Source organism: Sorex araneus, chromosome 4 (genome assembly GCF_027595985.1).
Source record: "Sorex araneus isolate mSorAra2 chromosome 4, mSorAra2.pri, whole genome shotgun sequence".
Taxonomy (NCBI): Eukaryota; Metazoa; Chordata; class Mammalia; order Eulipotyphla; family Soricidae; genus Sorex; species Sorex araneus.
The window spans coordinates 52,355,018-52,370,083 of NC_073305.1; the positions used below are offsets into that span (position 1 = coordinate 52,355,018).

Below are 15,066 nucleotides of genomic sequence, written 5' to 3' on the forward strand. Positions count from 1 at the left end.
GCATGCCTGCATGCCACAAATATTTTCTAAGTCCCTACTATGAGCTTGACTCATCAACATAAGCTAGAGATACTGTGGAGAACAAAAAACAATCTGGACCCTTAGTAAGCTCACGATCTACTAGGGGGAAAAGGGAGTTCAGGTGGTTTCAAAGGATGATTTGATTGTGATGGGACTGGAAACCAAATTCACCATACTCCAATACACCATACTACCAATCCTAAACTTACCCTACTGGAAACCCAATAGACAATAACTCACTTAATCCTCAAAATGATACTAAGTGCAAATATTTTTACTTTAAAGATGGAGAAAATGAGTGTTAGGATGACTAAGACAGCTTATCCAAAGTCAGTCAACTAAATGGTGGGACTGGACAGGCTGATTCCAGTCAACATTCAAAGTCAAGCACCATTACTTAAACTTCGCCAGTTGCATTTTCAGTACCATATGTAAAATAGCCAAAGGCTACTTTGAATTTAGTCATTGTGTTAAATCCATTTTTCAGGGTTTTTTCCCCACAGTAGTTTTTCCCCCCACATCAGAATCTGCAAATATTTTCATAGCATGGTACAATCAGGTGCAAACATTCGTTCTTTCCACAGACAATGAGGAGTAAGTCATCAGTAGAACTTCACAACCTTACCCACGTAGTTCCTTAGCTGGAAACCAATGGCCATAAATTTTTTTTAAGGGGAGTATGAACCTTACCCAAGTAGTTCCTTAGCTGGAAACTAATGGCCATAATTTTTTTTAAGGGGAGTATGAATGCAGTCCCCCAATACCACAAATCATGCAGTTGAGTTTGCTACATTTGGGGAAACTGCAGGGGTCAGCACATCCAAAGTACAAAAAGGATAAGCCTCACTCTGGGAAAATCACCTTCGTGATCATGGTATCTCCCCTGCCAGGCAAGTATTCCTGAACATTCTAGTTGCTCCCAACCAGGGATGATTGAGCCCTCCAGAAAACATATAGTGACTTTATCTTGACTGCTTTTGGTATTTAGTAGGTAAAGACTGGGGACACTTTTATAAGCACAGGGCAACACATACAATAGGATGTTCTCCAAACTAAAGCACCAAACGTATTTGGAAAGCCTAGAGAAGTCTGGAATTACCAAGGGAAAAAAATGTCTGTTTTAAACACATACTTGCCCTCACTCTGAAATAATCATACATGCCATCAGGGACAAGGGACTATGTGAGTTCCTCATAACTTACCTTTCTCAACGTGCATCTAAATTTCAAACATGCTGTGGTTCAAGAGATGCTTTCTGAATTGAAATTTATTTCAAATATGAAGTGGGCTTTGTTTCCATAAGAGTAATTTAATACATTTCTCCCAATTAAGAGCATCTACCTTGGTTTTACTGAAGGCCAACTGACTTCAGAAGTTAACAGAGCTCTACCCAGAGCAGTCTCCAGCACCTGTATATGTGTATACGCAAACAAACCTCTGGGTTTCTAAAACTTATACCTTAAACATACCTTAAACATTTGAAAGTTGTGGAAACTTGAATGGACTGTGTTCCAAAAATTGACCCTTTCTCAAAAATCACAAATCATTTTTAGAGAAGAAAACATGCCAGATGTAACAGAAGTTGTATGCACAATGAGATGAAAATCAAACCCTATTGTATAATTCTAGAAAGAAGAGGAGCATTATTCTATTTTTCAACATATAAAAATTTAAACCTGTAGTCTAAACGACCATCCCGATGAATTTTCTAACGAGCTCAGAAGAGCCAAGTTGTATATGTCCATGCTTTTAAGAAACGAATCTCAGGGAGTAGCCTGACTCCCCTTTCCCTCTCAGATAAACAAACAACAACGACAACAAAAACCACCATTGAATCCCCAAATAAGCTAAAGCCTTTGAGACCATGCCCACACTACTGAGAAGGCTCCGAAAGTGTTCCGTGCTCCAGCACTATCCTTCCCACGGGGAGCTTATGAATCAGACTAGACAGCAACATGCAGTCTCTAAAATTCTTCAGAAGCATCTTGATTACACCCAATTAGTGAGGCTGTACACAGAAGCCCAGTGACAGTCTTGGAACCCAGCACAGGTCAGCAGGGCTAGAACAGCAAGGCCATTATTTCCTGCTGTTTCCCACTTCTCAAAGAATCAAATCCAAGACAGTTATGAAAGACAATGGCTGCTTTGTACAATCAGTCACAGGTCTTTAAATTTTTTTTTTTAATTTTAGTCATCATGATTTATACTACTTTCACATGGCAAGGTTTCATAAATACAGCATCCCAGTACCACTGTCACCGGAAGGCTGGCTTCCAGCTACCACTGTCTTGGGGTCTGTCTTTCAAATCCCCCTGGCCCCAGCTAGTCTTCCCACCATGGAGAGTTCAGTTGTGTAGACCAGCTCTCAGGTTCTGTTGTCTTTGGCATTTTGTCATTCTCTTGCTATGCTTTATTATATTCCACATATGAGAAAAATCATTCTGTGTCTATTTTCTCCTTATGGCTGAATTCATTCATGACTGCCCCCTGTTCCATCCAAGTAGCGGGAAATTGCATGGTCTCATCTTTTCTTAGAGTCGAGTAGCAGTCCATTAAGTGTATACCATGGTTTCTTTTCCAAATCATCTTGTTCTTGTACATTTTGGTTGTTTCCATATTTTGGCTATCGTTAATATTGCTACAACAGACATTAAAGCACAAATAGCATTTCTGAATAGAGTTTTTAGACTCAGAAGAGGGACTGCTGGGACATATGGAAGCTCCATTCTTAGTTTTTGAGAAGTTCCCATATTGTTTTCCAGAAAAGGTTGAACCTTTTGGAAAGGTTCAACCAGCACCAGCATAAAAACAGGGTTGCCGAGTTGGGTAGATAGTATAATGGATAAAGTCCTTACTTTGAATGCAGTCAACCCTGATCAATCCCCAGCATCCCATATGGTCCTTGAACCCACCAGGAGTGATTCCTGAGTCCAGAGTCAGGACTTACCCCTGACCAGGTGTGGCCCAAAACGCAGAACAATGAAAAGGGAGTCCTTTTACCCCATACACAAGTCAACACTGGTTAAGTTTTTGGTATTTTTTTGTATGCCAGTCTCACTGACGTGAGTTGATATCTTGTATCTTTTTCCATTTTATTTCCCTGATGATAAATGATGAACCTATTTTCACCTATTATCCATCATATATATATACACACAAATATATATATGTAGATATATATATATATCACTGTCATCCCATTGTTCATCAATTTGCTTGAGTGGGCACCAGTAACATCTCCATTGTGAGACTTGTTGTTACTGTTTTTGGCATATTGAATATGCTAGGCACGGCCGTGCAAGAGAGATACTGTCGGTAGCTTGCTGGGTTCTCCAAGAGGGGCAGAGAAATCGAACCCAGGAAGGCCGCTTGCAAGACGAATGCCCTACCCACTGCACTATCGCTCCAGCCCATATATATATATATATATATATATAGTTTCTGGGTCACACTCAGTGGTGCTCAGGGAGCAATCGGAACTATATAGGGTGCCTGTGGATCTAATCTAGGTCAGCCACATGCAAGGCAATCACCTTATCCACTGTATATATTTTTTGAGGAAGTTTCTATTCATCTCTTCTCCCCAGTCTTTCATCGTATTATTTTTTCTTATGAAGTCTTACAAGTGCTCTATATATCACAGACACTTACCATCTATCAGATGAATGGTGGGCAAATATTTCCTCCCAGATTCTGAGGTGTCTTTTTATTCTGGTCATTTCCCTTATGATACAGATGCTTATTAATCTGATGTAGTCCCACTTGCTTATCTTTGCTTCCATTTGCTTGGGCACTGACAGTGATCATTGAAAATGCCTCTAATCACTAAGAAAATGATGGCTGGAGGAATCAGTCGGGATGAGAGATGTGTGTCGAAAGTAGATAATGGACCAAACATGATGACCTCTCAATGTCTGTGCCGCAAGCCATACTGCCCAAAAGTAGAGAGAGAGTATGAGTAATATTGTCTGCCATGGAGGCAGGGAAAGGGGAGGTATACTGCGATATTGGTGGTGGGGAATGTGCACTGGTGAAGGGATGGGTGTTTGATCATTGTGTGATTGTAACCCAAACATGAAAGCTTGTAACTATCTCACGGTGATTCAATAAAATTTAGAAAGATAATAATAAAATAATAAAGGAAAATAAAAATTTAAAAAAAAGAAAATGCCTCTAGATTCAATGTCATGAATGACGTTGCCTATACTTCCCCAATATCATATATTAATTCAGTACACATGGTTGTAGACTGAACCACAGTAGGAGCAACCTGTACTTGTTAGAAGACAGTCTATTTTTGTTTCCCAAAGATCCCATAACCACCTACCAAGCAAGGACTGTGACTAGTCTCGTTGGAGTGAATGTGCTTTGTAAGGGGCAAGGACTTCCCCAAGGGGATGCCACTGGTTAGATGTAGGATGGAGTTAGCACCTGGGTATTCTGAATATGAAGCCTCATTTACTGCCTCCTTATACCCACGGTGGCTGAGGCTGGCCCTGACCGCTCCTTAGTGAGAGTGCCCAGAATGGAGCTCCAGAATCCTGACTCCTTATGTGTGTCCACAGGAGATATTTATGCATTTCACCTTGTCCCTTGAATTTGGGTCTCACATTGAGCACTACCTTGAACCATGTTGAACAGGAAAAAAAAAAACTTTCACTAATAAAAATCAAAGGTCATCTCTGAAAAGCTGGCTTCACACTTCACAGTCCATGTTAAACTGTAGCGCATTATTACTTACCACCGTGGCATGAATAAGCTAAGAGATCAAGTATGTCTTGTTCCATAATGTAATTTTTTCCAAAAGTATAAATAGAGGCTGGAGCGATAGCACAGCAGGTAGGGCGTTTGCTTTGCATGTGGCCAACCCGGGTTCGATTCCCAGCATCCCATATGGTCCCCCAAACACCGCCAGGAGTAATTCCTGAGTGCAGAGACAGGAGTAACTCCTGTGCATTGCCAGGTGTGACCCAAAAAGAAAAAAAGTATAAACATTATAAACATAAGGAAAAACACATTTTCCAGAGCCCCTTTCACTTGCAGTTCCCACTCTAGGTATGCTTGATTCCATTCTAAAGCACCAACATGCCTTATTAAACCATTTTGTCCAGATTACATTTTCTCCTCCATAAGACTTCTGCCCTAATTTCTAAATAATAAAGATAAGCATCGTGCTGCCTGAGCAGAGAAAGCAGCGATATGGGCCCTTATTACAACGGAATCCATCCTTACTCTCCCATGGGCGGGTGTGACATCCACTAAGGAGAACATGAGGTTTCAAGGTAGAAAACTAATTTAGCGCTGGAGTGACCTTAATCTCACTATTCTTCAAGTTCTTCATCTAGCACATGAAAATAAAAACAGCTATGGCACAGGGCCTCTAGTGAATGAAAGCATTTCTAAAGTGACTGGCCAAACTCTAGTCCCCATGCCCTTCTCCTTCATATGTGAAAATTTGATATTCAAATCATGTGAAGAAAGAATTACTACATGCCTGTTATTTCACTTTTCATAAACAGGCTTTGAAACTCCCAAAGCGCTACTAGCATAAATAAAAGAGGAACTGTGACACATTAGAATTAGAATTACTTATAATTATGATATTCCTAAATTTGGAGATGGCAGGGTTTGAGCCATCCCCCAAAGCGATCAGTAGATGAGCAACAGGGTGTGTGTTCAGGAATAACCCCCGGTGGTGGTGTTCAGGGGATCATATCTGGTGCTTGGATTTAAACAAGGGCCACAACTGACACAGCTACATATAAGAAAAGGGCACTGCCTCCTGTACTATCTCTCCAGCATAACTTCTTTTTTCAAATTTTTTTTAGGGAAAGAGAAGTGGCCATCCCCATTGGTACTCAGGAATTATTCCTGGCTTTGGGCTCAAGAATCACTTCAGGCAGTGTTCAGGGCACCATATGTAGTATCAATGAAAAACTTAGGTCAGCTAAATGCATGACAGGTGCCTTATCTTCTACCCTATCTCTCTGGGCCCCTGGATTATTTTTTAAAGATCTGTAGTCTTTAATAGTCAATAAAATGGTTTTATTAACTATTACAAAATAGTGCATGAAATAGTTAATAGATAAAATGCACCTTCTAATCTTGCTTCCACATTTAGTATATATTTAGCATAGTAATATGGTACAATGATTACCTAATGAGTAAGACACAGTATGGTTTCCAAAAGGCAACAGCAACCTACAGAAAAGTACAGTAAACACCCACTTAGGCTGGAGGCTTGGGCCGTGTGAACTACTTGTTACTTCACAACTCCAATTCTCAGTGGATGTGGATGAGGGCAAGCCCCAGTCATTTCTGAGCATCTCTGAGCATCTCATAAAATAGGATGGTAGTGCCTGCCTCTGAGGTTCTTATGAGGGTGAGATGAGATTATTCAGGCAAACTTTTATTGCCTCCCATGTAAATCCATATGAAACTTAAAACATTTTATATATGGCCTGACACCATGTAAGGATTAAATGCCTCCATGTTGCAATTATTAGTTTTATTCTAAAGAATACACAGGTCTGAAAGAAAACCTGAAAAAGAATGCTGGGCTATAAGATTACTTGGAAGAGTGGACAGCCCAAGGTGACACCTTAACAGGGGCTCGACTTGGTAGAAATTAATTTCAACATGTGTGTCCAAGTCCTAGAAATTGCAACCATGTGTAAAAATGAAAATTCTCTGATATTTGCCATAAAACCCACATTATCAGCTTCAGCTCCTTCTGTATCTCACCAGACTGGGAGTCTATCACAGAACTGTCAAGTTAAAATTGGATCATCACTGTCCAGACGAAGGCAGTTTCTCAATTTCCTTTTTTCTTCTCCACTTCTCATCACCCTCCCACAAATTAATCTGCTTCCCATGCCAGGAATATACAGCTCAGAACTGACATCAGGGAAAAAAGTAAAAGTGAAAAGGAAAGACCTCGGGGAATGAGGCTAACAGAGTAGGACCATTTAACCATTCATACAATACACAACAGGAGCGGCCAATCACAGATACTCTATTAAACTGCTGGGTTGTTTTCTCTAATTGCTGTAACTAACATGCAAAGTCTATATGTCCATTCACACTTCAAAAATCAGGAAATAAAGACTTTTATAAGGTGGCTTGTTCCGTGCTATAGAGCTTGAGTCAGATTTGAACTCTACACTCGCTGATCAGAAACCCTCCTAATAGCACTGCCACTTCTTAAAGCTCTGTTTCAGGTGCAGGGTCCTGTATAAAGAACAAAGTTTGAGGCAGGAGTGATAGTACAACAGGCAGAGTGTTTACTTTGCATGTGGTGAAGCTGGGTTCAATCCCCAACATAACATATGGTCCTGCAAACCCCACCAGGAGTGATTCCTGAGCACAGAACCATAGTAAGCCCAGAGTATGTACAGGTGTGGCCCAGAACAAACAAAAAGAACAGAGTTCGGTTTTTGCCCTCAAGTGGTCTAGTGGCAAGGAAAGATAAAAACGAATGTAAAAGTATGTAAAAAAAAAATGCTATCAAAGACTAAAAACAAACAAATGAACAAAAACCATGTGAAAGGAGTTCCTGGAAGGGAAAGACTCAATCCAGGAGTGAAAAAGTAATCTTAGAGTTTGGTCACTGTCACTGTCACTGTCATCCTGTTGCTCATCGATTTTTTTGAGTGGGCACCAGTAATGTCTCTCATTGAGAGACTTATTGTTACTGTTTTTGGCATATCAATATGCACGGGTAGCTTGCCAGGCTCTGCCTCGAGGGCTCGATACTCTCGGTAGCTTGCCGGGCTCTCGGAGAGGGGCGGAGGAATCAAACTCAGGTCGGCTGCATGAAAGGCGAAAGCCCTTATTAGAGTTGGGTAGAGAGGGAAAAATAAGAATTTCCCAGTTGGGTAGTGAGAGATAGATAAGAATTTTCGATCCAGAAAAATAGGGAGCGGGGTATCCAGGCTTGGAGTTACCAAGCATACAGAAGCACGGACCAAGGAAAGATCCTTGCACATCAGGGGTGGTATGATGGGAGACAAGAGACTGAGTTGTGAAGGAAATGGAGAAAGGTTGATGAGAGTTAATGACAAAATCTTGGCATCTATATTATAGAGTGAAACGTGGATTCTGTAGGAAAACAGCAAGCATGAAAAGTTGAATAAGGCAGGGCCTGGAGTGATAGTACAGTGGGTAGGGTGTTTGCCTTGCATGGGGCCTACCTGAATTCAATCGTCAGCATCCCATATGGTCCCCTGAGGACCATCAGTAGTAATTCCTGAGTGCAAAGTCAGGAGTGTCTCCTGACCAACACTACATGTGATCCAAAATGTGAAGGGGAAAAGAAAAGGATGAACAAGGCAGTTGCTGCAATGGAACAGAACAGGAAAGTTGAAGAAGAAAGGCAGTAGGGTGAATTGAAGATCTACTCATGCTGTGGAAATGTCCCAGGAGTCGAGAACATTAAAGGCTGGAAGAAAAATGGTACTTCTCAAAGGTGGGTCATGCAGGCAAAAAGCGCCCACAAGAAAAGTGAAAGCAATTCAGGATTCTTTCTATCTAGGACAGAGTTGAACAAAGAACACATTAATAGCATATTTTATTCTGACCTGTAAGTAAAAGGAATGCAAAGTTTCAAAAGTAAAAGAGATGAAGACTAAGATCACCAAAAGAAATCAACAGAGACCAAAATGTAGGAGTCTCAATATGCAATGTTTGGGGAAGAACTTGCCAAAGGAGAAAGAAATCAAAAGCAACCAAAGACAAAGTATAAAAACAAACATAGTAAATCCCATTGGGAGTGAGGCTACTGGATCATGAAATACAAGGACATATGTGAACCAGCCCATTAACATATGGTCTGACTAGTAAAGAAGGTGCATGTCAGCTCATCTCAGGGGATCATGCTCACAAGTATAATTTTCTCTATTTTTCCTGAAGCTGTACAACTTAAATCACATACAGATTCAGGGTGTGGATGCCAGGACACAGCCCGGGGACACTGAGAACTGACTAGATGACACACTTAACTCAATGTGGCTCCCAAGATGCTGCCTGCAAGTTGTGGCCCCCATGGAAAGTCCTCATGAAAATCCCATCCCAATCACACACATCACTTGGACAGAAAGAAAGGATACAATGCCACTAGCAAGGACACAGTTTAAAACCCAGCCAGTCATCTCTCTGGAGGTTTCAAGAGAGGTCTCCAAAGACATGATAAAGACTGAACACCCTGCAAACGAAAGAACACTCATGGAGCCACCAAAAGCACAGTAAACACAGCAAGATACACAGACTAAGTGCCCAACAATCAAGGATGTTTGATCTCTTTTGGTGTGGTATGGTGAGTCGGGGATATGCCATAAGATGTAACTTGAGGAAGGGGTTTTGAGCTCTACAAGGTGAAAGAGCTCAAGCTTTCCTAGGCACCATCTTGTCTAACTTTTTGCTTTAAAGACCACACTGAGGAAGATACTCCAACCTCATAAAGTACCCTGGAAAGACACATATGTACAAGCTCTCAGGACCTCTCACCTATCATTCTAAGATGCTAGAAGGGTTGGGTTTTTTTTTCCATCCACACACACAATCCAGAACCCAAGTCCTCAGGATAACAAGTCACTCCCCCATTTGTGAGCCTAGTTGGTATAAAGAAGGGACCACTAAGTAAATGATGGTTGGAGGAATCACTCGAGATGGGATATGTGTGCTATAAGCAGACTAAGGACCAAACATGATGGCCTCTTAGTATCTGTATTGCAACACATAATGCCCAAAATTAGAGAGAGAGAGAGAGAGAGAGAGAGAGAGAGAGAGAGAGAGTAAGAAGGAATGTACCTGACACAGAGGTAGTGGTTTGGGGAGCATGAGATGGTGGTGGAGGGAGGGACACTCAGAACGATGGTGGTGGAAAATGTGCACTGGTGGAAGAGTGGATACTCGATCATTGTATGACTGAAATGTAATCATGAAAGTTTGTAACTGTATCTCACAGTGATACAACAACAACAACAAAAATAAAATAAATAATACTAAAAGCAAAAAAGAAAAAAGAAAAAAGTATAGAGACAATTCCATACAAGCCTATTCAGAAGAGACAATCAGCTATTTTCTGCAAGTGGATGACAGTGAGCTCTTCCCGACAGATGCCATCTTCCTCCCAGGAGAGCAAGTACCCCACTATGGCAGAGTGGCTCGACTCTAAGAGCTCTGCCCAGCACTGGCAAAGGATGGCCCATGTAATAGCAATATAGCCTTTTGTGGGCTCTTTGAGTCTGAGCTTCCTAGACCTCGGTATTTGCCCAGGAATTCAGCTTCATCTGAAAGAGGTCATGGCTCTTCATAGCCTGGTCTCTGCTGGGAAAGATAAACAGGATGATCACAATTGGTGTTTGTTCAAGGCAGCAATGTACAAAGACAAGTTAGTCTGGATGGCAGTGTAACTAGCATCATTTCTTCAAGGCACTCTTTTGATACAAAGGGACATAAAGAATTGCATCTGAGGATGGACAATAAAGAGAGTAACAATAGAGCAGAACAGAAAGAACTATAATGAGAAATAAATTAAATGTGTAATCAAACCTTAGGCATACACTCCCGATGAATAAAAGGACCATGATTTTAAAACAAAAATAGATTTGCTGAATTTCAGTTTGACTGAGTCGTCCCCAGCATGAGAGAAATAAGCATACAATATTTCAACCTGAGAATTTAAGGCCTGTTTTTCAAATCATTCATAAAATACTCTGTTACTGACCCTGACTCAAACACTGTGGCAAAGAGGGAAAGGGAAAGCCGGTTCCTAACCCAAAGCAGCTTGAAACACAAATTGGTGCAAGCAAGATGGTTACGACTGAATTAGAGGAAGAGAGAATTTATACAGTGAGAGGCAAAAGCTACATTACAATAACACTGCAATATCATGTGTTTTTTCCTGTGACCAAAATAAGTCCTGGGTGTCAAATTTCTCTGTGTTGAAAAGAGGTGCAACTATAGTGTATCTTGACTTCTCTTTACATTCTTTACATTTCTTTCCTTTTCTTTTCTCAGTGCTGAGGTTCAAAACTAGGGTCTCACACAGGCAAAGCATGTACTCTTACTGAGTCACATCCGCAGCTCCCAACTTAGCCTCACTTTAAATGAGAAAAAGCATCCTATCAAAGAAATTATCACTGTCACTGTCATCCCGTTGTTCATCGATTTTCTCGAGCGGGCACCAGTTACATGTCCATTGTGAGACTTGTTGTTACTGTTTTTTTTTTGTTCTATCAAATATGCCACAGGGAGCTTGCCAGGCTCTGCTGTGGGGGCAAGATACTCTTGGTAGCTTGCCGGACTCTGAGAGGGGCGGAGGAATTGAACCTCGGGTCGGCCATGTGCAAGGCGAACGCCCTACCCTCTGCGCTATCACTCCAGCCCAAAGAAATTATAAAAATCAAATTTGGCGAACTATAAATTAGACTTAAAGCATTCAATCTTCGTATTTCTCAAAGTACTAAGGACCATTTGTATAAAATCAATCAGGACATAAATTATAAAAGGCAGACCCACAATGAGGTGAGGTGAGGTAAGAGCCTCTGAGGTAAGTCCAGGGAATCTATATAGTTATAAACATTGTGGGTGAATCTGATTTCTACTCATGTTTCAGGCCCAGAGCTTCAAAACTACTATAACCCAGGCCCCTTCCAGAGCTAAGTCAGGGTGCTCTTTCAGGCACTCACCTTGCATGTTGCTGACCTGGTTTGATCCCTAGCACTGCATATTATCTCCAGGGTAATTCTAGGATCCCTGAGCACAGAGCTAGGAGTAGCCCTTGGCCCTTGAGCACTACCAGATGTGACCCAAACATCCCTTCCCCAAAAGATGAAAAAAAAAACAGGATGAACTTCAGAGATAGTTTTGCAGGTGGGGCTCTTTTGTTGCATGTGGTCAACCCAAGTTCTATCCCCTGAAATCCATATAGTTCCCGAGACTCCCTCCAGGAGTGATCCCTGAGCACAGAGTCAGGAGTAAGCCCTGAGCAAGATGTGACTCAAAAAAGAATAACAAAGACAGAAAAATAACTAAGAAAATAATGTTACTGGTAAATTAATAATGAAACATGCAAATTTATGGAAACAAAACTAGATTTGAGGTTACTAGGTACTTGGGAAAATGAGGAAGGGTAGTCATTACTGAATGGTTATAGACTTTCTATTTAGGTTATGAATATTTAGAGAAATAGTGGTAATGGGTGCACAATATTATTAGTATGATTAACACCACCCAATTGTCTTAAAATAGTCAAAGAGTAATATAAAAAGTTTATGATTTTTAAAAATTGATAGTACAATATGTCACAAACAACTGGATAACAGAATTTGAATGGAGGAATTGTACTGTATATAAATATAAGTTATCTCTCAAGAAGGTTGTTTAGAAGTACAAACAATGGGTTTAATGATGTCTTAGAACCTGCATTGCAAACTATAATGCACAAAGGAGAGGAAGAAGAGAATTAGAAGGAGGAGGAGGAGGAGTGCCTGCCATAGGGAAAGTTATAGGTGGGTGGGATTGGGGGAGAAGCTGGGGACACTGGTGGCAGAAATGCACACTGGTGGAGGGATGAGTGTTGGAACTTTGTATGACTGAAACCCAATCATTAACAGCTTTGTAATAGTCTATATCATGGTGATTCAATTTTAAAAAGAAAAAATAAATAAATAAAAATATGTACAATGGATACATAAAATACTCGTGTGAGAGAAAGGAAGGAAGATTATATTAACTCCTGATAAGGATTGACTCTATGGGGCAAGATACAGGGGATGCAATTTTCTATTCTTAATTTTTTCATATTTCCCCGATTTTTCTTTATGAGATTATGATGTATGGCCTTTTGTCTAGAATATAAAGAATATCATTATTAAATGCTAAAGCTTTAAGATAAAAATAAGCTCTAAGCCATATTCATAACCATTAGAGTGACTGAAAGTGTTTCCTCAGAAACCTAGGTGCCTGGTTCTTCACAGGGTGAGTCCCTAGCCCCTGGTCAGTTTGTTTATGATGGTAGATCTGGATGGCCACAAAAGTAACAGCCACAGACTCCAGAACTAGACTGATGGGGTTCTGCCACTGGCCAAACCCCTCTCAGAACCAAGGTCATCATCTGAGGAATGGCGCTAATAATGGTATCTACCTCCTGATTTTACCAGGAAAGTAGCACTGTAGCATTGTAGCCCCCTTGCTCATCAATTTGCTCAAGCGGCACCACTAACATCTCCATTGTGAGGTTTGTTGTTACTGTTTTTGGCATATGGAACATGCCACAGGTAGCTTGCCAGGCTCTGCCGTGTGGGTGGGATACTCTCGGTAGCTTGCTGGGCTCTCCGAGAGGGACGGAGGAATCAAACCTGGGTCAGCCAAGTGCAAGGTAAACGCTCTACCTGCTGTGCTAAAACAATGCTTCATGGAGGCTGGAGAGAGAACATAGGGGTTAAGACCCTTGCCTTGCATGTGGCCAACCCTGATTTGATCTCCCCAAGCACAACTAGGAGTGACCCCTCAGCAGAGAGACAGGAGTAACCCCTGAGCACTGACAGGTATACCCTGGCAAAAAAAAAAAAAAAAAGAACAAATGATACTTCACACCCAGTATTCTTACTCAAATGTTTAGTCAACTAGCAGCTGCTATTATTTTTATTACTGTCATTTTATTGCTAAATCAGTCCCCTTCAGTACCTGTTATCTAGTCCATACTAGAGCATGAAAGAGAGTTGAACACAATTCTCCAAACATTTTTTGTGTGTATGCCCCATAAGGTTGAAAATATCACAGAAAGAGGTGTTATTTCATGACATGTGAAACTGTATAAAATTCAAATTCTAATGTCCATTAAGGTTTTATTAAAATGCAGCCAGTCCAGTTCATTTATCTGTGCCTGTTTTCACAGAACTGCAATAAAGACTGTCTGGTCTGCAAAGCTAAATTATTTGCTCTCAGGTCCTTGAAAGAAAATGTTTGCTGATCCCAGGTTTGGTGTCTTGCTACTCCAAGTATGTCAAGTCTGTGTCCCTGGGAAACTTGGCACAGGGTCTGAGCCACCTCTCTCTCTGCAGGGAGTTCTTCAGCTGTTTATTCTGCTTGGTGGTTGCCAGGTTTCATTATTAGTTCCCGTTTGTTTCCTTTTTATCCTCTCTCTCTCTCTCTCTCTCTCTCTCTCTCTCTCTCTCTCTCTCTCTCTCTCTCTCTCTCTCTCTCTCTCTCCCCCGCTTTCTCTCTCCTTCCCTCCCTCCCTCCTATTATTTTGTGTGGTCTAGCTTTTTTTTTCCTTTTCTTTTTCTTTTTGCTTTTTGGGTCACACCTGGCGATGCTCAGAGGTTACTCCTGGCTTTGCACTCAGGAATTACTCCTGGCAGTGATCAGAGGACCATATGGGATGCTGGTAATCGACCCCGGGTCAGCCGCGTGCAAGGCAAACGCCCTACCCACTGTGCTATTGCTCCAGGCACCTGGTCTAGCTCTTAAAAACAATGTTTGTTGTTAAAAAGAACCTCACAAAGTAAGGTCCTATAAAGCCTGTTGTTTGAGCCATTCTCCCAGACAGGTGATTATTTTTTAAAGTGAATCGTCATGAGATACACAGTTACAAAGCTGATCATGTTTGTTCATGTTTGGGTTTCAGTCATGCCTTTTGGCCATTATGGTTTGTCATACAGATACTGAGAGGTTATCATATTTGTTCCTTTACCACTTTCAGCACACAGTTCTTATCCATTGTGATCATGACCATTATCATTGTCATATTGTTCCTTCTCTATCCCCACTGCCTTCATCCCCAGTACCCAAGGCAGTCTTCTAACCACGTGCCAATCCTCCTGGGCCATGTTTCTACTCTCCTTGGGTATTAGTCTTGTGCTGTTTTCTTATGTCCCACAAATGAGTGCAGTCATTCTACGTCTGTCCTTTCCTTTTGATTCGTTTCACTCAGCTTGATACCCTCCATGTCCATCTATTTATAAGAGAACTTCATGACTTTATTTTTTTCTAACAGCTGTGTAGTATTCCATTGTGTATTCCATACTTTCCTCATCCAGT

At 41.1% G+C, this 15,066-nt stretch overlaps 1 protein-coding gene and 1 non-coding gene across 7 annotated transcripts in view; both read right to left on the reverse strand.

Annotated features, from left to right (window-relative positions):
• Positions 1 to 15,066, reverse strand: part of ERC2 (ELKS/RAB6-interacting/CAST family member 2) — a 1,118,394-nt gene that overhangs the window by 979,326 nt on the left and 124,002 nt on the right. The window lies entirely within an intron of this gene.
• Positions 755 to 919, reverse strand: LOC129404689 (U1 spliceosomal RNA). Its single transcript, XR_008630058.1, has one exon. It is a non-coding gene; the product is annotated as a U1 spliceosomal RNA (small nuclear RNA).